This window comes from Porites lutea, chromosome 9 (assembly GCF_958299795.1).
Source record: "Porites lutea chromosome 9, jaPorLute2.1, whole genome shotgun sequence".
Classification (NCBI taxonomy): Eukaryota; Metazoa; Cnidaria; class Anthozoa; order Scleractinia; family Poritidae; genus Porites; species Porites lutea.
Window position 1 is genome coordinate 21,931,156 of NC_133209.1, and position 20,516 is coordinate 21,951,671.

At 38.1% G+C, this 20,516-nt stretch overlaps 1 protein-coding gene across 1 annotated transcript in view; it reads left to right on the top strand.

Annotated features, from left to right (window-relative positions):
• Positions 1-627: 627 nt before the first annotated feature.
• LOC140948014 (tachykinin-like peptides receptor 86C) overlaps positions 628-20,516 on the top strand; it is a 37,783-nt gene continuing 17,894 nt past the window's right edge. The window contains exon 1 of the mRNA XM_073397238.1: positions 628-1,373. The gene's annotated coding sequence lies outside the window, so the exon portion shown is untranslated. The remainder of the gene's footprint in view (positions 1,374-20,516) is intronic.

Sequence of the window (20,516 nt, forward strand, 5' to 3'; positions counted from 1 at the left end):
TGTATAGGTTTAAAAAGTTCTAACGCATATAGCTGCATGTAACGACCTATAATTTTTTTTTGAAGAATCGTTAGGAATGAAAATTTAGTTTACAATTCATATTTTTTTCAGAACAGCCGTTTTACCGAAATTTTTGGACATTAGATTCTCATACAAACACTGTAATTTCTCACGCGGTTGCCTGTTCGTCAAAAACCGTGATAAGGCCTATTACGGCTAAAACAACTTCAAAGGGAGAGAGAGATTTCTTCTTGGGCTGGAGCTGGAAAATTTGGAAGCGGATTAGAATTTCGGCGAAAAAATGGCATTTTTGTTGCGAGTCGTCCAGGACCCTGCCACATCGCAATGACCAGCCTTGACTTCCTCTTATGAAGGGAGTTACAGTGGCCATAGTTACGCACCTGAATCTAAAAATCCATTAGAAAAACAAACAAACACCAAAGCACAGTGAAATACATGGCAGGTAAGTCTTTTTTCTTTATTTCCGATCCCGGAACAAACGTTTAGATTCAACTCAGTTTTTGACTTTCCCAGATCTCAAAATCTCTTATTTCCAATGGTCGCCTGCAAGACGAATCCGGCGTTGCTCAGCACGAAGGTCACTCATCAGCTATGGCAAGTAAATTAATTTACACCCTTTTCTCGTAACGTGAGCTTGGGCATCATGTGTTGAGCGCGACTAGCTGGCCATTGTTGTACCATACCCCTCTGAGAAATTTTCTTTGAACAAATATACTTTCGGGGAAATACATTTTAAACGACAAGTATGTATTAAGTTGTCAAAATAGAAGGATATGACATATTAAAAACCAACACACCAACGACTACTGGTGCATTAAATGGTATAACTAGAACAAACAAATAATGCGCTAAAAGGCAGATGTTTGAAAATTTTCCTTTTTAAGTACAGTCAGTTCAAAGGACTGGAATTGTGCAAAAGTGTCAACATAGAAATTGTGTGCCCCTGGCTTGTACAAAAAAATATCTAGTATACAGGTCTACGGTTCCTTTAGTGTTCATTAAAGTGACGGCGGTAAATGTTATCTTTTGATAGTGAAAAACCTCACCTCAAAGTAACGTAATTTTATACCAAGTCAACATGTCATTTGAAAACTAAGGAGTCAGTCTTTGTTAATTAAAAAAAAAAAAAAAAAAAAAAAAAAAAAGAGGGGCTGGAGGCTCGTTTTAGTTGCATTAAGGTTCATGTACACTTACGTAAAACATTTGTTTAAGTATAATCTGGCGGCGGCTTTCCTTGTAACGGGATATCGGGTGGATAACCGACTGCGGGCAAATACGTTTCTCTCACATTTAAGGCATCAAGAACAAAGATCTCCCTGGAAGTAGTTTTACCATTCAACAGCTGAAGAAAGGTAGAGGAAAATCTTTAACAACTGAGTTTAATTTAATTTTAGATTAGTCAAACAGACCACGGTTCCGGATGGATGTACGATAAGGTGTCTGATACTAATACACCTCTTGAAGGGGAAGGAAAGTTTACAACATCCAAAGTTCCCGATATTTGTTTCTAGCACAGAAGCAAGTTTATTGGCAGGTGAATATAGATGTTTTTACTAAGAAACCACTATTTTGCTCTTTTACTTTTTTTTCTGCGAGTTTTGACTTGTCGTTCTAAAAAAAAAACATACCTGGTATGTTTTTTCTATGGCCTAAAGAATATATTATCGTTTCGGACCAAACTCTGCCTTTATAATTCGTTCATAATGTCTCATTTTCATTACTGTTCCTCCATATGGCATCACTGTTTAAAGTCTGATAGTAAAAAACTGGATAGGTTGCATGAACGGGCACTTCGTTACTTGTACAGTGACGAGTCTTCACAAACCAGCACTCTTTGTGATCGTGTTGGTCACAGCCTCGTGGATCGACGTATCCAGGACTTGTTAATTCCGAGAGCGTAGCGACTTTATAATCTTGTTGCGCGCGAAGCGCGCGCGCAGTCTGCTAACCGCGCGCGGTCTTAGCCAGCTGCGAAATTCGAGGTTTCGCAAATAAATCTTTCTTTCTCTGAATATATGCTTGGTGTCCGACAATGACGTCATGAAGCATTTTACGTTTCCAGGCAATATAGACTTTGCCGCCGATGACCAAGGCGCATTTTCGTGTATTATTCATAAAAGGCTGTTGTGTTTTTTGTGAAACAATGTTTACCATCGTTGAATCACGAATAATTTCCCGCGTAAATGACACAGAACTGCAAGCACAGCAAGTAGTATCGGGTGTAAATCCTCGCCGAGGAAGATTTTCCATTGAAACTCCTCTGGAAAACGCCGATTAAAATTCATCGGCGAGCGGATCGAAGAAGTCAGCCGCGAAGCAGTGAGAACATCGCTTACCACAGCGAAGGGAACCTCGTAAACACAGCGACTACAAACGTGTACAGAGGCAGCGATAAAATACTACAACTACACTGTAAAGGAAACCAATGAAGAGACGGAACACCGACTGCCGACGCTTCCAAAGGCGACGAGACTGGATCAGGCAATGCTTAATGTTTACAGTCAAAATTATCTTCTTCGATGCAGCGATAGGCAGCAAGACTATGCACGTCAAGAAGTTTTGACTGGAAAATGGAATCCATTAATATCTGGACAAATTGTCAATTCATTTGGTCAGGGGAAGTGTACATTTGACTGTCAGTCTGGGAATTTAAAAAACTATGCCTCTGGCAACCTTGTCTCAACAAGCTCATGCATGTTGAGAATTGAAATACTGATCACTTTCAACGTTACTTGTATGTGGACATTTCATACAAATTCACTATTGCATGAGTATTTGTTTCTCATGCATTTACACAAATCACCAGAAACACTTTCATAAATGATTTGGTATTTTTTACAGTGATAATTCAGTGCTAACGAGGGTACCGCATATTCAGTAATCATGAGTCATGATAACTTTCATAGTTCTCCTCAACTGCATCCTTAATGACATAGCTTGGGACCAGGCTCCGCGGTGGGAGAAAAAGGAAAAAACGGGGTCAAATACGAAAAATATCATAATGCTAAATGTAATTTCTATTTTAGTGTAAGTGATTATGTTTACACCTTACTGTTACAAAAAATTAGTTGTCAAGTGTGATTATGTACTACAACAAGTGCAAACACTCTCTTGCTGTAATTCACTTAACAATAAATATTTTTTCTCAGTTACCAGCATTTACTTGTTATTTATCTCCTCCATTTCATCCACTCACTACTAATGACACACTTCACAAGTAATTATTATTACACATTAAAGATAGCAGGTGTTAGTTGCATATTCGCCTGCAGTTATTAACTATCACACCCTTTTTCTTTTAATATAATTACACATGCAGGAGGGTCAAATGGGGTGAACACGGAACCTATGAAACATTGGCTACCCTTCCTTAACAACACCAACCCCATTTAAATCCCAGAAAATCCTTTTTCTTAAAAGAGCACTGGGTTGAAATTTACTCCAACCAAAAGGCGATTAACTACATCTCACATTTCAATATTAGAACCAGTGTGGAAACTCGCCCTCCCAAACTACACAATTTACTCCAATTCTCTTCCCCCTTCCATCCCTTACATTTTATGGGCCTCCCCCCGAGCTTTGCGAGGTTCTGCGATACACATATTTCTAGTTATTGTATTTAAAGACAATTAACAATTATCCACCTAAATATCTGAGAGACCTATTTAGGTTAAGAGACAACATCAAAAACCTGAGAGGGGTTAACAAGCTGCAAGTACCGAAACCTAATACGACTCGTATTCGACTCGTAATGGCAAGAACTCAGTATATAAAGTACTTGGCGGCTATTACTGACTTGGAACAAGATTTCTGATACCTTAAGATCCCCAAGCACATTGTCAGCTTTTAAAAGAGCAGTCCGACAGCTAAGGTTTTAGCAAATTCTATGTAATATCTATGTTCTATTTAGTAATTGGGCTTTTTATTGTAAATAGCTATGTCACATAAGTTTTAGGCTTTATACTGTAAATAAGTTTTTGTATTTCCCTTTCTTTCTCTATTATTTCATTTATTTGTTTTGTTTTCTTGGCTTTTTCCCCCCCTCGGTTTATTACATATTTTTGCTAGAGGTCTAACCAACCTCTTCAAACCCGAGATTAAATAAAGCTTCATTCTTTCATGGCCTCTTAGTAAAACGATGCTCCATGTTTATCAGTCCGGTATACGTTTTCGAAACTTTCACTTTAGTTAATATCTTAAGCATCTGGTTTAAACTTAAGCTGATTTTGCCAGTACCAGTTTTGTTGTTAGTAGTGTCCAATGCACTGATGAATTTGGGATTTTGTAGTTAGTACGTTATTAACAATTTTAGTGAAGGATCCTACGTAATTTACTGGCGCCGCCTCCCTTCAGAGAAACGCTCTTCTTTTCCTGTTCAATATAAGAAATGAAGCTTAATGTCATGGAGCTTTAGGGATAAAAGTTTGAAAGCTATTTACTTAATTTTCTAAACGAGGCCTTTATATTATTATCATCATTTTCTTTGGACTTTTACAGAAGTATCTTCACTTGTTTCTTCTTCCGCGAAAGTGAGAGTTACCGATATGATTTCGCTACTTGTCGAATTCGCTACGTCCTAGTTCGCAACAAATTCGCTACATATTACTTTCTGTAAACTACTAACAATATTCCCTTAATCGTTCTGGAAAATAGAATTGTGCCAATTTTACAAAATGAAACACTTGGGCATTATAATAAATGCGCCGAAAAAACTCAGCTGCATTTTGTGTACCATCTCTCTTCTGTTCCCTTGGAATGGGTAGAGAGAATTATAGACAAGTGTTAACAATAAAGAAAGGTAAATAAGTACACGAGGGAGCAGTCTGGTTGATTACCTTAATTTATGAAATATACTAATCTTTTTTTTTCTGCAAGCTCCCAAATAAGGCATAAAATCAGTTGGAAATGTTAATTAATGTTCAGTCATGGAGTGTCAGTACGTGCTCTGAATAAGGCATATTAAATTAGATAAGTTATGAAATTATTATTATGAAAACATCAGAAGATTATTACTATAGAAGTTATGATGCTGATGAACGTTATTGGAGAAAGTGTCAAATTCTTTGGGAAGTAAGGGACTGTGCAATAATTATCTGGAGGGGGGGGGGTTCTAAGATTAATAGGGGGGGCCTGAACTTAAACCAAAGCGCAGGGTAGGGGGGGTAAGAGGTAATTTCTTAAACATTTGTAGGGGGGGGTTAGAAGTTAAACTGAGAGGTCTGATCTCAATCCATGGACTCAAGATAATGTATATTACATGTAAGCTAATTAAAATCAATTTTTGGAATCTTTTAAGAAATATTAATATTAACAGCTTCAAAACCTTGTACTAAAAATGAACAGTTTATCTCAACAATATTAAACATATATTCAAGAACTTGAGTTAAATCCCGAGTTGGTTTTGAGCAAGCAATTCCGCTTCCCCAACGAAGCATTTACAGGAAAGCAAGTCCCTCATGACTCGGCGCAGAACCAGGCAGAACGCACTAATGCTGCAATTGGAGAAGCTCTTACGATAGGAAGTCCGGTCGCCCCACCCAATGACCCTTTTCATGGGCTTCCTACTGCAGAATTGGAAAGAATGTGCTTGAAAGACATAGAACAACACTGCATTGCCTGGGAGGAAGCAAATACTTGGTCAATGGCCAACCAAATTGCACAGCGCATTCATGACGCATCGGGTCCTGGAAAGAATGACTTCCTGATCTCCCTTGCTAGCTACCATCCGGAGAGTCACATCTTGCTTCATCTCTCGAAGTACCTTCTTAAATGGAGGAAGGCTTCTCCACAGCAACGACACAAAATATGCGGGAACGGAGTTTTTTCAAAGCTTCAAAAGATGAAAGATGCCCATGTGAAGCAAGGACAATACTACCTTGAGTACTTGAAGTTTTCATGTGACCCAACCTGCGATGAATGCGAGGAAGAAGGTTGGACAAGTGGCATTCCCATTACACGATCTCCATTGCCAGCCCTTGATCAGTCCTCGCCAGGAAAGTATCTCCCAGTTGATGAACCTCGTTTGGCTCCAAGCGAGGTTGACAGTATCCTTCCTAGTGTACAAGTGAAGAAGATGTTTGTTGAAAAGAAAGTGACCTCTTCTGATAACCAGGCCATACGGCAAGCATGCTTAAAGCTTAACATCGACGAAAGTTCTTGCAGAAGATATCTTCAGCACCTTGAATTCTTGGCCTTAAAAGCAGACAAAAGAAATCTGGAAAGAAACACCATTCCAGAAGATATTTGTTGGGAGAGCAGAGACGATGTTGAAAGACTGACTAACAAGCAACTTCGGCTCTATCTAAGGCAAGAAGGTCTAATAGTATCTGGAAACAAGGCACAATTAGTTGAGCGAATACTTAAGCATGCAGATGGTTCTGTAGCAAGAACATTTGATGAAGACATCGAAGATGATTATGAAAACATGCCCTCCAGTTCTCATGATGATACCTCAAGTGATTCTGAGGAGGAGTCAACCGAGTATGAAGGTGGTTCATCAGGCGACGATTATGTGGAGCGCAGCTTCCAAGTTTTATGTATTGATGATGCAGACATACCAGAAGTAGTGTAAAGGTAAAGAGGGATGTAGGGAGGATCGGAGGTTGGGGAGGGGGGGTTGAAAGTAATCTCCCCTCTAGACGGGGGTGGACAAGAAGTTATTTTAACTTTAATTCAGGGGGGGGTGCAACTTTATTTTAAGGCCTACTCTGCTAATTTTAGAACCCCCCCTCCAGATAATTATTGCACAGTCCCTAAGTCTGTTTAAGAAAGCTTTATAAATCTTCCAGGAGTTATGAAAACCGGATTAACAAACATGTTGTAATTTCTCTTAACTTTCCCTGCTTAATTGCTTCTTTACTGAGTTTTTTTGCTGATGTCTTTTTTTCTGTTCGTTTTGTGATTAGGATTTGTGTAGAAGTGGCTGTAGACAGAATTTATCGAATTTCTATCTACCCCCCCCCCCCCCCCCCCCCTCTTCACTCCCTCCCACTGTTTTTTTTTTTTTTTTTTTAATCCTACCTACAATTCTTTCTTCAACACAAGTGGCAGTTATTTGAAATCATTGCGCTCCTAAAGCTGGCTTCGGTGCCGTTTGACAGTTAACATTTCGTTATTGGTCACCTTGAGAAAAAGTTTCCCCGAGAGCATCATGTGAAGCTCTGAGATGGGACAAAGTTATTAGATCTTATTACGAATCGCAGAGTCTGCATTGGCAATATCGTATTCTATTCTCGTTTCATTTGGCTAAACGGATCATTCACCCTGATCCTGGCTGAGACAGAAAGGTACGATATTGTTCGCTTTTCTATGGTGACCACTAAGTCTTTGGCCTCGGAGAAGGAGCAGAAGTCTCTCTTTAGTAGTTTTCGTGGACAAAACAAATAGCAATATCGCTCTCCGCGTCTTCCACCATTTTTTTCAGCGTCAATTCGTGAAGGACGCGTGGCTCTGAGCCCGGGTCATCCACGCGGAACACATTCGTGCTATTTGATTGGCTGTTGTCTATCCCCTCCTGGGATCTAAGGTCTTAAAAATAACTCGAGACGAGTTACCTATGGAATAGGGTGTGTATGGGGGCTGCCTTGTCTGTCCCCTTTGTCCTCTCTTGATAAACACGTATTGGTTTCTGAAAGATGATAACATTAGAATTGATTTCTTATTGTGTTTTTCCGAATTTTAAGCATCGGCTACCCTGGGTACCAGAGGTTTTTTTCTCGCGTGTGACGAGGAGCTTCGGCCGAAGGCCGAAGAGACTAGCGGCGAAGCCGCGAGAAAAAACCTCTGGCGCAGAGGGCCTTGATTTACCGTGCTAGATGGACCTTGACCTTGTCTCTAATCTGTCAATCAAACCGGTGGTCGCAAGACTGTTTACGCTAATTCAAAAGTAATCACCAAGGAAGGAACGACGCGCTCCAGCAAAAGGAGTCACATTATCTTGAGAAAAAGAAACTGGAGTTTGAAAATCATTAGGGACCTTTAGCATCACGTTTTTCGTGGGAAACTGTAAACCGCAAACCGCAAATTGTCACGTGACCACGGCCTTGCGGTCACGTTTTCAGTTTGCAGGTCACGTTTGAACCGCAGGAAGGGCTTCCAGCGGTAAGTGATTTACGGCAAGGTTTTTTTGCCACAAAAAATTGTACAGCCTCGCGTTTAAAGATATGAAATATTTTTTTTTATTTCCTTTTGCGATGTGTTTGTTGGATTTTTGATCTCGAATCAACGAATTATTGCTGTGTTTTGGGCGACTAAAGTGATGCACTTCGACTTGATGAAAACAACATGGCGGCCCTTAACAATGAACGCGTAGTTCAAATCAATTTTATATTCATTTCTGCCGTACTGACAAAGGAAATTATTCTGTTCCAATCCAGAGTTAATTTTTTTTTTCTATCTTGTTACTGAATTACTGAATACTCAGTCTCTGTTTAGTTCCTATTTTTAACGTATCACTCCCCGAATTTCATTTTATTTTGCTTATTTCTTTGAGACTGGGGAGCCCAGGCTTCATAAAGCCTTCTGGTTTCTTCTGGACTCCCTTGCAACCTTACAATTCCTATATGTATTCTTGTATTGTATTATATTTTGGCTAAATAAAAATGAACTGAACTGAACTGAACTGAACGCCTTGCTAAAGTTTAAAAACTCGGCAACGTGAAACTGCAAACGCGTACCTGCGGTTTGTGGTTTGCGGTTTGCGGTTTACCTGATGCTAAAGGTCTCTATTGTTTAAAGAGCAACCGGGAACCGCTCATGAAAAGTGTCTGGCACCCAGGGCAAGCATCGGCCCGCTGAGTCTGGAAAGTTCAAATTTCAGTAAAGTACTATTTGTACTTTTTGGCTTCAAAAATTTTCTTTTAAGTCGCCCATAATTTTGAAAACAGATTTTGAAAGAAGAGATAACGCCCTGTAACGCGGTATAAGACTCCTTATGAAATCGAGGTACCAGTCGACGATTTTGGTCTTTGAAATTTGCCATTTTTTCATCGAACGAAAACGTTCAAAATATTGAAAGTAATGAAAAATCTCCAAAATATTACATTTTTGTTCAAACTGAGTACATCACCACTTAAAAAAATATTTTAAAATGTGTAAAATTATGTACTTTTCTGAATACGTTATTTGTTGTTCGCATTACAATTGATTTGGTTTTTAAAACGATGTGTTTGTAACACATCGTCTCGTGCCTGTAAAACTCGATCCGAGAGCCGCGAAGGCAATAACCCCCCCGTACGTCGAAAATAATTATCGGATCGAAGTAAAAATTACATTTATGTTAATAGCTTATCTAGTGTTACTTTGTGCATTTTTTTTGAGAATTTTCGATTTCTCACTTTTGTAGACCTCAGGTCGATATTTACAGACATCCGCTCTTAAATGGCGATGTTATAATACATTTATTAGATGCTGTGTCACATGTTCATTTACAACTTTGCAGGCTATATCATATGTTATCATGCATTTTACATGCTTTATTGTGGCATATTTTGTACTTGACATTTATGGCTATTTTGGTGTGTTACTCACCTGGCGGCTATTGTTTACTACATTAGTGTGCCCAACTCACTCAAGCCATTATAGGACAAATGTCCTTTTTACAATGTCTCGGATTATTTTTCGTCATTATGTTGCCTGCTCTTGATTTGCACTTGACATTCTTTGGCTTCCGTTTTTTACTTGGAGTCTATGCTAGTTGGAGCGTGTATAGCTAAACCCTCCTATGCCATTGTGGAATGTGTCGGATATCTTTGTCTCTTAGACGCACTTCCTTTTCAATTTAAAATCTTAATTACCGCCCGACGTCAGATAAAGGCTTTTTTTAAATCGGCCTTTGAATGAAATTTTATTATTATAAATTGCCATGTAGTACAATGAGTTGATTTTTTTTGCTTTAAAAATAAACCCGGTTTTCAAAAATCCTGGTATAAATATGAACTTACGTATACCTGATCAAACAGATCCACACTTCATAACATTTTAATTTGTTTATTACGATCGGTCAACTGACCTTGAATTCGAGGTTAAAATTCAAAACGATCCTAATAAGAAAGTACAACTATTTCTGAAAGCTCTGTAACTTGAAGCGACCTTAACTATCCTGAGGTTTGCAGTTAAACTCTTCGGCGGTTCCAATTCTTATAAGCTATACGCACAGGTAGCCCAAGCTCACTATGAGAGCCCTGAACAACATTATCCTACTTAGTAATTAATTATTCATACAGCAAGAAAATTATAAGACGTTGTATGGAGAAATGTTCTTTGCTCACTAAATTAGCAAAATGTACATATTGAATATCGCTTTGAAGCTTACCTTTAGCGTCGTCTTGTTTTTCTTTGTATTCTGACTGCATTTCAGACCTCCTAGGCACTGTTTAAGGCCCTTTTTCGAGCGACAGTTTTTCACCCAGATGACATCTGTCAGGACCTTTGAGAACATCGTTTGGATTTCATTTAAGAGAATGTATTTAAAGTAGCATCTACCCCCGCCCCGCGTGCAAAATTTGATCATTAATTAACCATAACCATTTTAAAATAGCTGAAGCAGCTTGTTGAATTTTTTCAAAACTTCATTCCTACGGAGGATCGATTTTTGTTTCAGATGGCCCTCAATTTACGCTTATCAGTTTGACGCATCTTTTTTGTTTTGTTTTCATTCATGGATATTGTCTCCAAATTCCATATATATTCGCGTGAACACTGTCAATAATAGTGCAAATGCGAATATGAACTTGTTTTGTATATTATTTGCATATTTGTCGGGTACACAACATCTCATCTTCTCTGGTTGTAGTATTTGTTATGAGTTAGTGTCTGTGGGCTTTTTTCAGGGATTTAGAATATTTATGATAATATCTTTATCGCTATCTTTAACCTAAATATTGACTGCAAAAGACCGAAAAACTCTAAATTATTGAATGAAGTCACAACTAGACAATGGCGCCCCTTGGGCCTTGAAGTGTTAATTAAGTTCATTGACGCTCATGACTCGACGTAGGTCCTGTGGATCGCTTGGCTAATATGATAAACTGAGCTAAAAGTGTATTTGAGCCTCATTCGGTCACTGTATTTTGTATCTAATTTTTAGTAAACTGGCTTGAAACAAATGTGAATTTTGGAGCGATTTCTATTTTATAAGAACTGAACTACCAGGATGTAAATTACAAACAGCGGGACACTTATCAAGTTTAAGGTGACATCAAAGTAGGCGCGAAGAATATAGTAAAGGGTCATATTTAAGTATATGAAAGGGTCGGCTGAGTCTGTCATTTCGATCTGTAAAAAGGCCCAAAATGAAAGAGCTCACAGATGCATTTTACGGTTGTACTTGAAGTCGAGAAAAGTCGTTTTGGTTTTGTGATTTACAGTTTACAGTGCATTTACCGTAATTAAAAGGGCTGCAAATTTCTCAACTAGGTATGTGAAAGGAGTACCATTTGTATACTAAAGGAATGTCTTTTGTCTCAAAAAATGATATATAAAAGGGTCGGTTGGACCTCGAGGCCTCCCCGTATAAGACTTTGTTGAGCCCTGGGCGCAGGTGGAATTGACTGATGCATTATTACTTGAAATTATTTGTTTCCGATTACCCGATTGCTGTCCACGTCAGGGTTCGCTGGCAATCGGAAATATCATCTGTAAATAACCGTTTCAGAATCTACAGTATTTAGAAGAATAGTTTCAGACTTGAATGGGCAGCTGTCTAGCATAAATATACCATTAATTCACTGGTGGTCTTGGAACAACAAAAAAGGTAAGACGTATCTTAGTTAGTGTTTGAAATTTAGCTATCAAGTTATATGATGCGACTTAGAAGTTGACTGTGCCTGTAATGGAAGATTAGAGGTGTGATGTCTATGATCATGATTCTCATACTCCAGCCATAGGTGCGAACAAAAAATAGCGTAAAATCTGTAATAATTAAAAAAATCAAAAAGACACAAAAGTGATAACTTGATTTTTAAACTCAAAATTAAGTGCCGCAGATTCAATTGAATCCAGCCTTAATGAATTTTATGCAAGGAACGAGGCAAAGCGTGTTCGTATGACTTTCATCCAAGGCAGGTGTATGTAAGAGAAGAGTGTCGGTGACGGCTTTTTCCTGGATTGGACAATTTCATTACCTCATTCTCAATCAGCAAACCCAAAAAATATAAATATATAACTAGGGGACCCGAGCGCTTTATAGCTTATCGACTCCAGTCGATGATTCAGAAATGGAAACGATTTCACTGTTCATCAGTGGCTTTCTTTGGTTGTTCTAAAAGGTATTTTTATCGTTGCGCGGACAGTTTTTAAAGTATAGTTGCTTGCTAGCACTTCGACGGAAAATGGAGTTGCTATTAACGTCTCAAGCTTCAGGTGCATTAACTCTTGCAGGTTGGAGAGAAAAAGTGTCTCTTCTCTCTTTGATCCTTTTTTTTTTTAATTAAAAATTGAAACTTGACTCTTTATTTGGCGGGGTGTTTATTTATATTTTATCTTTTTTTCACAAGAAAAATAAATGAGAAGAGATGAGTCTGTAACACATTCAACTGCATGGTTTTGGTAATCATTTCTAACAATTTCGGGACAAAACATTTTCAGTAGTAGGGGTGATGAATGGTCCATTAAAATTTTTAACTGCTCGCAAAATTTTACCTTTGCTCGGTTTGCTCGCAAAATTTAAACGACTACTCGCTTGCTTGTGCTCCCCAAATTTTTGCGTTGCTGGCAAGCTCGCAAAGCAATTTCTTTATTTCTGCTCGTGCTCGCAAAAAAGTCGCAGTGCTCGGCATGCTCGCAAATGTTCGTAAAGACCATTCGTCACCCCTAGTAGTCTCCATGCGACAGAATAGCCATGGCTTTAAACTTGTTATTTACCGTGTCATTAAAAATAAATGATGCAATTTCCTCTTTAATGGTACTGTCAACTCGTTTTGACTTGCAAAGCAGTAGTTCCGGCAGTTTCGTCTCAATGGCTTTCCAATCTGGAGATAAAATCTTTCAAGTTCAATAAAAGACGTTAACTGTGTTTGTTTTTAAAACAAACAGCACCAGAAGATTGTGACTGTTATTTTATTTTCTAAGTGTTAGAACTCTCGGCTGACTTATTTTAAGCCCGCGCCGTATGAATCTTTTCACCGGTAGTTTATAGAAATAGTCTCGTAATTACGTTAATTATCGGGCAGTTTACTAGTAAAAATGTTCTTTTTCGATGTCTTTATTATATTTTTCCAATAAAATAATAAAGTAGGAAGGGAGACATTATATTTAATTGAAAATTCAGTCATTTTAAATAAATACGACTGGCAGTAAACAACCTATTGGGTAAAAATGAAGGATGCATTCAAATGCACAATATTCAGTTAACTCTGTTAAGTTTAACCATGGATCACTAAATTACCATACGCTTTTGTGAAACTTTCCTTCACTCTTTACTCTTCATAATTTTTTGTCGCGAGTAGTTCTTCTTAGATAACTGGAATTAAAAGCCTGCCTAAAGATTTTAGATTGTATAATATTTGAGAAGCTAGCTCTGCAAGTTCTTATTTAAATGAAAGACTATAACTGTTTCATACCCTTACCAAAACATATGTATTTTGAAACTGATTTTAAAGTATTTAAAATGTATTTTCAGTATTTGAACGCTATTTTTCTGTATTTTAATTCTATTTGACAAAAACAATTAAATTTTCGCCCCTCTTTGAAATATATCTTGAGTGTAGTTAAATTGTATTTCATCCAAAGGAAAACCTCTCTCATCAATTTGCAATGTATTTTTGTTTAATAAATATGAGTAAAATAGGGTATTTAAAATGTATTTTGGGCATAGAACCACTAACACTGTTACAAACAGAATTCAAATAGACTATTTGAAATATGTTTTAAGGGCTTTTATGCTGACTGTATTTTAAATACTTTTAAATAGGGCACTTTAACACTGTTTTGAGGTCTATTTGAATTGTATTTTGGGCACACAACACTCTGACTATAAAAACAGATTATACATTAACGATTTAAAGTGTGCTTAAAGACATCAAATGCTGACCTTATTTTAAATACTTTAAAGTAGGGTACTTGTCACTTATTATTACTGAGGTGCAAAATTGTAATGTATTTTGGGATATCCCAGACTATAAAAGTATCATTTGCACAAAGTTAATTTTTAAGCCTTCATGGTGTCACGAACTCATTAATGACTCAAAACAAGCTGTCACATATTGTGGACCGGATTCTCCTCTCAACAAAGTTCGAGGCTGAGGGAAAAATTAAATCTAAATTAGATAAAAAAGAGAAGAAAATTAGGAATAGATTTTAGCTTTGACTGACAACACGTAACTGTGACAGTGTGCTGATAAGAGATCAATCCGTTCCTCAATGTTCATTACCTACAAGCTCTCTGCGAAAATCTCCGCGTAAATTTTAGCCGTGATCCAATTCATGCAGTTTTAACGGGACATTCCATAAGTTTTTTAAAAGAAACTTCTTAAAATCGCATTGTAATTTCATATAGAAATTTTTCACAAACAGCCGAAGCCGCGGGCCGAGAACCGGATGCACGCGGTCAACAGAGGTTTTTCTAAAATAAGCCCTTGAAATTACATAATAAATAAATTATCCAAGCTAAGATCTCACCTGGTATATACTCCATCAAGAAACAAAGCTCAGATCTGAATAAACTCCGATATATGGTTATCTTTCTCTCATAGATTATTCCGCACATGCATGGCATATTATTTCTGAGATGTCACGCACGACTGAAATCACGACTTCGTGCCGCGGTGATGTGACAAATGCACGTGATAAACAAACCGTCATTTATCCTTTGCTCGTTTCAAATTATTAAACCGGCGGTTGCTGTGATTGCGGGTGCGCTTGATTTTACTGTTTGTTACGATCTTACAAAAGTACATTTCAACTCTGCGGATTGTCTGAGCACGTAGATTTTGCTTTTATCACGAATCAAAAATGGGTATGACTCCTCAGCGACTGCTATGTACTTTGAAAGGCTCTGGTTCAGGTTCTCTTCGAAGCACGCGGTCTTGTGTATTAATCCAAGAGTCTCTTCTCATGTGAGTATTATAGCATACAATGTTCCTTCTATATGCATAACATGTTACTAAGACGCTTAAGTATACGCCATATGAGAAACAAATGAAGGATAGTAAAAATTTATACACTCCCGCCAGTGCGACAATTTTAGTTTTTACAGGGCTCCATGCTCACTGTTTTTGCACGATTGATCTCAGTCACTTGATGTCACGTCACCGACCTCTTTCATGTTCGCGTAAATTTGATGGTGTTATTCTTATGTTGTTCTTTATCAGCCAATAATTAATGTTCAGGCGTAGCCTGCAAGCTTCTGATTTGAGTAAAGCCGTGTATATAATAAACAATGTAAGCTACATGTATGTAGAATTTTATTTACCGGAAACGTCAGTAATACCCTTTTGAAGTCGAAGATTGATAGCCCCCCTCCCGTCCGATTTTTATTGAGGGGAGGGGGTCTCCACACAGGCTAACTATTCATTTCAGCATTTCTGAAAAATTCCATAAGAATTTCCCGAGAATTCGTAGGGAAATCAACGTAAAGTAATCGGCTGAGAGATAATTCTCGTGAAATCCTAGCCTAGGACTGTGTGGAGAAATTTCGCAGAGGTAAATCTTGCTTTTTCAGAGTAATTTTCGACGGTTTTGTATTCATTTTATTTCATGAATTTAAATGGTATTTCCATCCTGTTTTTGTACCGTTTTTATGCTCTTTCGACCGATTTTTGTACGTTTCCAGACAACTCTAAGGCTATTTTCTTACCATTTTATACTATTTTTGCATTCTTGCATCCTATTTTTGATGTATTTTCACCCTATTTAAAACCTATTTCACAAAACAGTGTTGGATTTGGTCAGTGTAGGGTTTTTGGTACTTATTTGCTGCAGTTTCAGTCTTCTCTGCCATTAATTTCATGTAATATATGATATCAATCTGAAAAACGAAAAAGTGGGTTTTTAATTAAAAAATTGGATATTAAAGGTTTGGGTTTGTTCGTCATCCGATTTTAAAACTAGCGGTTACCAAAAAAATGTCTTAACTCTTTCTTCCACAAACATGCACAAAGACAATTGCAACTCATCAGCTCGCCTAAGATTAACTTCTTTTAGAGGAAGGCGTTAAATACTAGTTCAATAACAACAGCTTCAGGTTGAAACACTTTAAAAAATTGCAAGCTAAGGTTCACATTAACTCTTCCCATTTATTTTCTTTTTCCTTCTCGCTTAGTCATGATAGAGCTGAACAATTCCGTCCTTTTAAGAGAACGAACAAAAAAATGTTTTAATTGCCCATTAAGCTTTTATGTTACAAAAACGGTGGTAGCGCAAAACTCATAAATTTGTCGCACTTAATAAACCATACACAGTAAATCAATTACCGTATTAATATCATAAGTGACGAATTACTCCTTAATTTCGGCGCGAAATTTCGGCGTTAATTTGTAATTTCACATGTGAAATTACAAAATTGCCATGGTAACTTGGCGTACGTCTGCGTTTCAAGATGGCGACGAAGTTTTAAAATGTTATGAATAAAGATGTCTGGGTATAAAAAGACGTTTTAGAAAACCTGAACACACGAAAGAGCACATCAAGAAGGATTCTTAGAGGTATTTTGTCGAAAAATTCTGAAAACTTAAGCCAAATTTCAGCTCTAAACGTTTGACAGAGTGGAGTCCACGATCGATCGATACGATCCAGGATAAACAAGTCAAAAATCCTCGATTGCTAACGTAATTCGTCACCCATGATATTAATAGGTAATCAAATGGTGTACTCGTGAAATTAGGGAAGAATTTCACTTGCGTTTTGTCCAAATCCTAATAATTTCCCGACCCTTTAGGATTTGGACAAAACTTGCGTGAAATTATTCTCTAATTTCACTCGTCACCATTTGATTACACATACTTATTTGAATAAGCGCTGAACCTCGAATAAGCGCCCACCCCAACCCTACTCCCACCCACACAAACTCAAATAATTAACAATTAATGAATGAGACTGAGTATCTTATGAAAAATTATGGAGATCGAGGAGGGTGTTATTATTCATTCAAAATAATTGAGTCTTAGCCAAAACATAGCTAAAACATGTTTACCTCCATCGATGTTAAGTTCAAGTTCGATAGTGCACGTTTAGGGTTGTTCAGTTCTGCAAATATTTTCTAAATAGCAGATGTCGCCCTTCCAGTTGTCTTCTTGCTGTTCTTGCCATGTTTTTAGTTATTACTTCGACTAGTTCTTACTGTTGAAACGAGTGAAATGAACGCCATTTTTGTTTTCACAACCAAAACGACTTAACCTCGTCCCCAGGTCTGCTCGATTAACAGTACATTAACCTGCAAGTTGGCTGCACCTTTGACGTCAGCGGTTCATTAAACGTAGCATTCTTCCAAATTTGGTCATCAGTAGCTGGTTATGGTGAGTTGTGCTTGTGCTTTGGGCCAATCAGAATCGGGGAAATATTTTGAATGAATAACAATATATAATAAGAGACCCTCCCGAAAACGGAGTTTTCTTCAGAGCATTTTACAGAAACGTTGTTTTGTTACATCTTCGCTTTTTGTTATTGCCATTTATTGTTTTGTTGCAAATTAAACATACTACACTTGCTGAGAAAGGTGCAAATTTAATAAGCGCCCAGGATGGAATAAGCGCCCACTCTCAAGGTCCAAAAATTTAATAAGCGCCTAGGGCGGTTAAGCCAATAAATACGGTATTTGTGTCGTCAGTAAAATTTAAAACAACGCGATCCAACAGAGCGTTTTCACTCATGTAGCCAGCAACTATGCCAATTTATTGAAACATATCAAAAGAAAGCCTTTACATAAGAAAAGAGTTCAACTCCCACCGGACTAGTTTGGAACTCGAACATGGCCGCCCTTGATGTCATGTGAAAAAGCACGAGCATGTACCGAGTACGTACTATCACAGCGCTATCTGCAGTTTTTACTGTGGAACCCGGATATAACGACATGCCAAGGGGGCAGTAAATATATATTATATATTATTATATCGAGGAATCGTTAGATCAAAACTCCCGATATAACGATATGGCCGTAAAATTACCGAAAATATCGCTATATCGGGGTTTCCCTGCTAGCAGAGGCCTCTCTCATTTCAGCTGTCATTTTTGCCTCGTCGTGAGAGACCTCTGCTAACTGGGAATATCGGAGTAAACAAACATGTACTTTTTTACTGCATTCATTATTTAATCAACTTTGTAATGGGTATTAAATGATTCACAAATGTAACATTAATTTCAAGTACGCAGCAATGTCCGTAAACAGTTTGTAAAGCACTAGAAGTTTTCAAAGTCTGTTATACGCAGTAAATTCTGTGGTGTGTATCGTACATGTGCGATCATAGAACTAAACTTAAACATCTGAGGTTGCGACTCTTATAATCTTTACTTATTTTTTGACTTAGCGTATTCATTGACATTTACATATATATTATCTTGCAACATCTATAACAGACATATTCGCAAGCTCCTAACTAAAAACTAAAGCACTACTACTAGGAAACATAAAAATAAAAATACAATAAATTGAAAGGGGTAAACATCACACTGAAAAAATGTAGTCAGAGATGGTGGCTTTAAATTTTACAGTTGAAGCCATTGTTAAATAATAAGATGGCAGGCTATTCCAGTCAATGATAATTCTCGGCCAGAAGCTGTATTTGTACGTGTCACAGAATGGCTGAACTGGGATAAGTTTCAGTGGATGAGATGCTCTGGTTTTTAGGGAAGACTGATGATGTACATAGCAGGGGATATCAATAGCGGCTTGGTTGGTAACACATTTGTACATCGGTGTCAGTCAAGCTACTTTTCTTCTCTTTTCGAGAGTTGGCCAATTTAGTAGCTTTAGGGCGTTGGTTACGCATCCCTTCTCCCTCGTGTAAGTTCTTGTTACGAAGCGTGCTGCCCTGCGCTGGACCTGTTCAAGCTATGATTTCTAATATGCTCTTTAAGGAGTTCAAGACAGTATAACCATATTCCAACCTTGGTCTCACCAGCGATTTGTAGGCCTGATCTTTATATCTTTTGTGGGCAATTATGCAAGTTCCTCTTGACAAAGCCAAGTGTCAAATTGGCTTTGTTTGTAATGTTTAGGATATGTGGCTTCCAGTTTAGGTTCTCTGACAGAGAAACTCCGAGTTAAGGATAGTGGTCTACAGCCTGTAGGGTATGGCCAAGCATAGTGTATGGGTGTATAAAGGTACAGTTGGTTCTGCAAACGCGTAGAACATAACACTTCGATGGGTTGAAGGCCATTTGCCACAACTTTGCCCATTTACCTAATTTGTCCAGATCAGATTGAAGACTGATTGCATCGTCGGAATTGTGTACCAAACCATTCTGAACAGGGTGTCATCAGCAAATAACTTAATATTTGAGGTAATATCATCACCGTCCTATATCATTAACGAATAACAAGAAGCACAAGGGACCCAACACGGTTCCTTGCGGGACTCCAGACCTCCGCAAGACTTCTCACTGAACTCGCCTTCAAGGGCCAGCTGTTGAGTTCTTCCTATTAGCTATGCCTTTATCCAGGCTAAGACTAAACCACGAATGCCATAGTACTCTAATTTAAGTAACAGACGTTTGTGTGCTACTTTGTCGAAGGCTTTAGAAAAGTCTAAGATCAAAAGATCAGTATGGTTTCTATCATTTACTGACCGGGATAGATGCTCTAAGGTATGATAAGTTGCGTTCGCATGAGCGCCCAGGACGGAAAGCATGTTGGGCATCCACCAGGATGTCAAAAGAGTTTAAATGTATCATAATACTGCGATAAATAATGTGTTCTAACAGCTTGCAATGCAGTGACGTTAAAGAGACGGGCCTGTAATTGGCAGCCTCTGACCTTGAACCTTTCTTAAACATTGCTACAACATTGGCATGCTTCCAGTCCGGTGGCACCTCACCAGTGTTAATGAATTGTTGGAAGATAAAACTCAGGTAAGGAGCTATTTCTGTTGCCGCTTCCTTAAGACGCGCGTAGGTAGTAACTCAGGGCCCTTTGCTTTAGATGGATTCAGTCCACTGAGCAGTTTAATTACACCATTGTTGTCAATCTGGATATTGGGCATGTCTGGGCAGGGGCTATCGGGTAGTTGAGGTAGAACTGGATCCTCAAGTGTGAATACATTGTCGTATTGCTCGTTCAGGATGTCTGCTTTCTCCTTGGGTTTGGTAAATTCCTTGCCATGTCATTTCAAGATAACAATTCCAGCCGAGTCTCTACGTTTAGCTTTAATATATTGCCAGAAGTGCTTGGTGATACCTGCCTTGGCATGGTCGTGAACAGGGTCGGCCTCATCAATGTCTAATAAATTGTTTACATATTATTGTTGGTGTGCTAGCTGTAGTTCTTTATGTACCAGCTTACCAAGATGCCTAAATCTACGCCAAACTTATTCCCTTCCGTTGCGACGTGCAGTTATAACAACGCT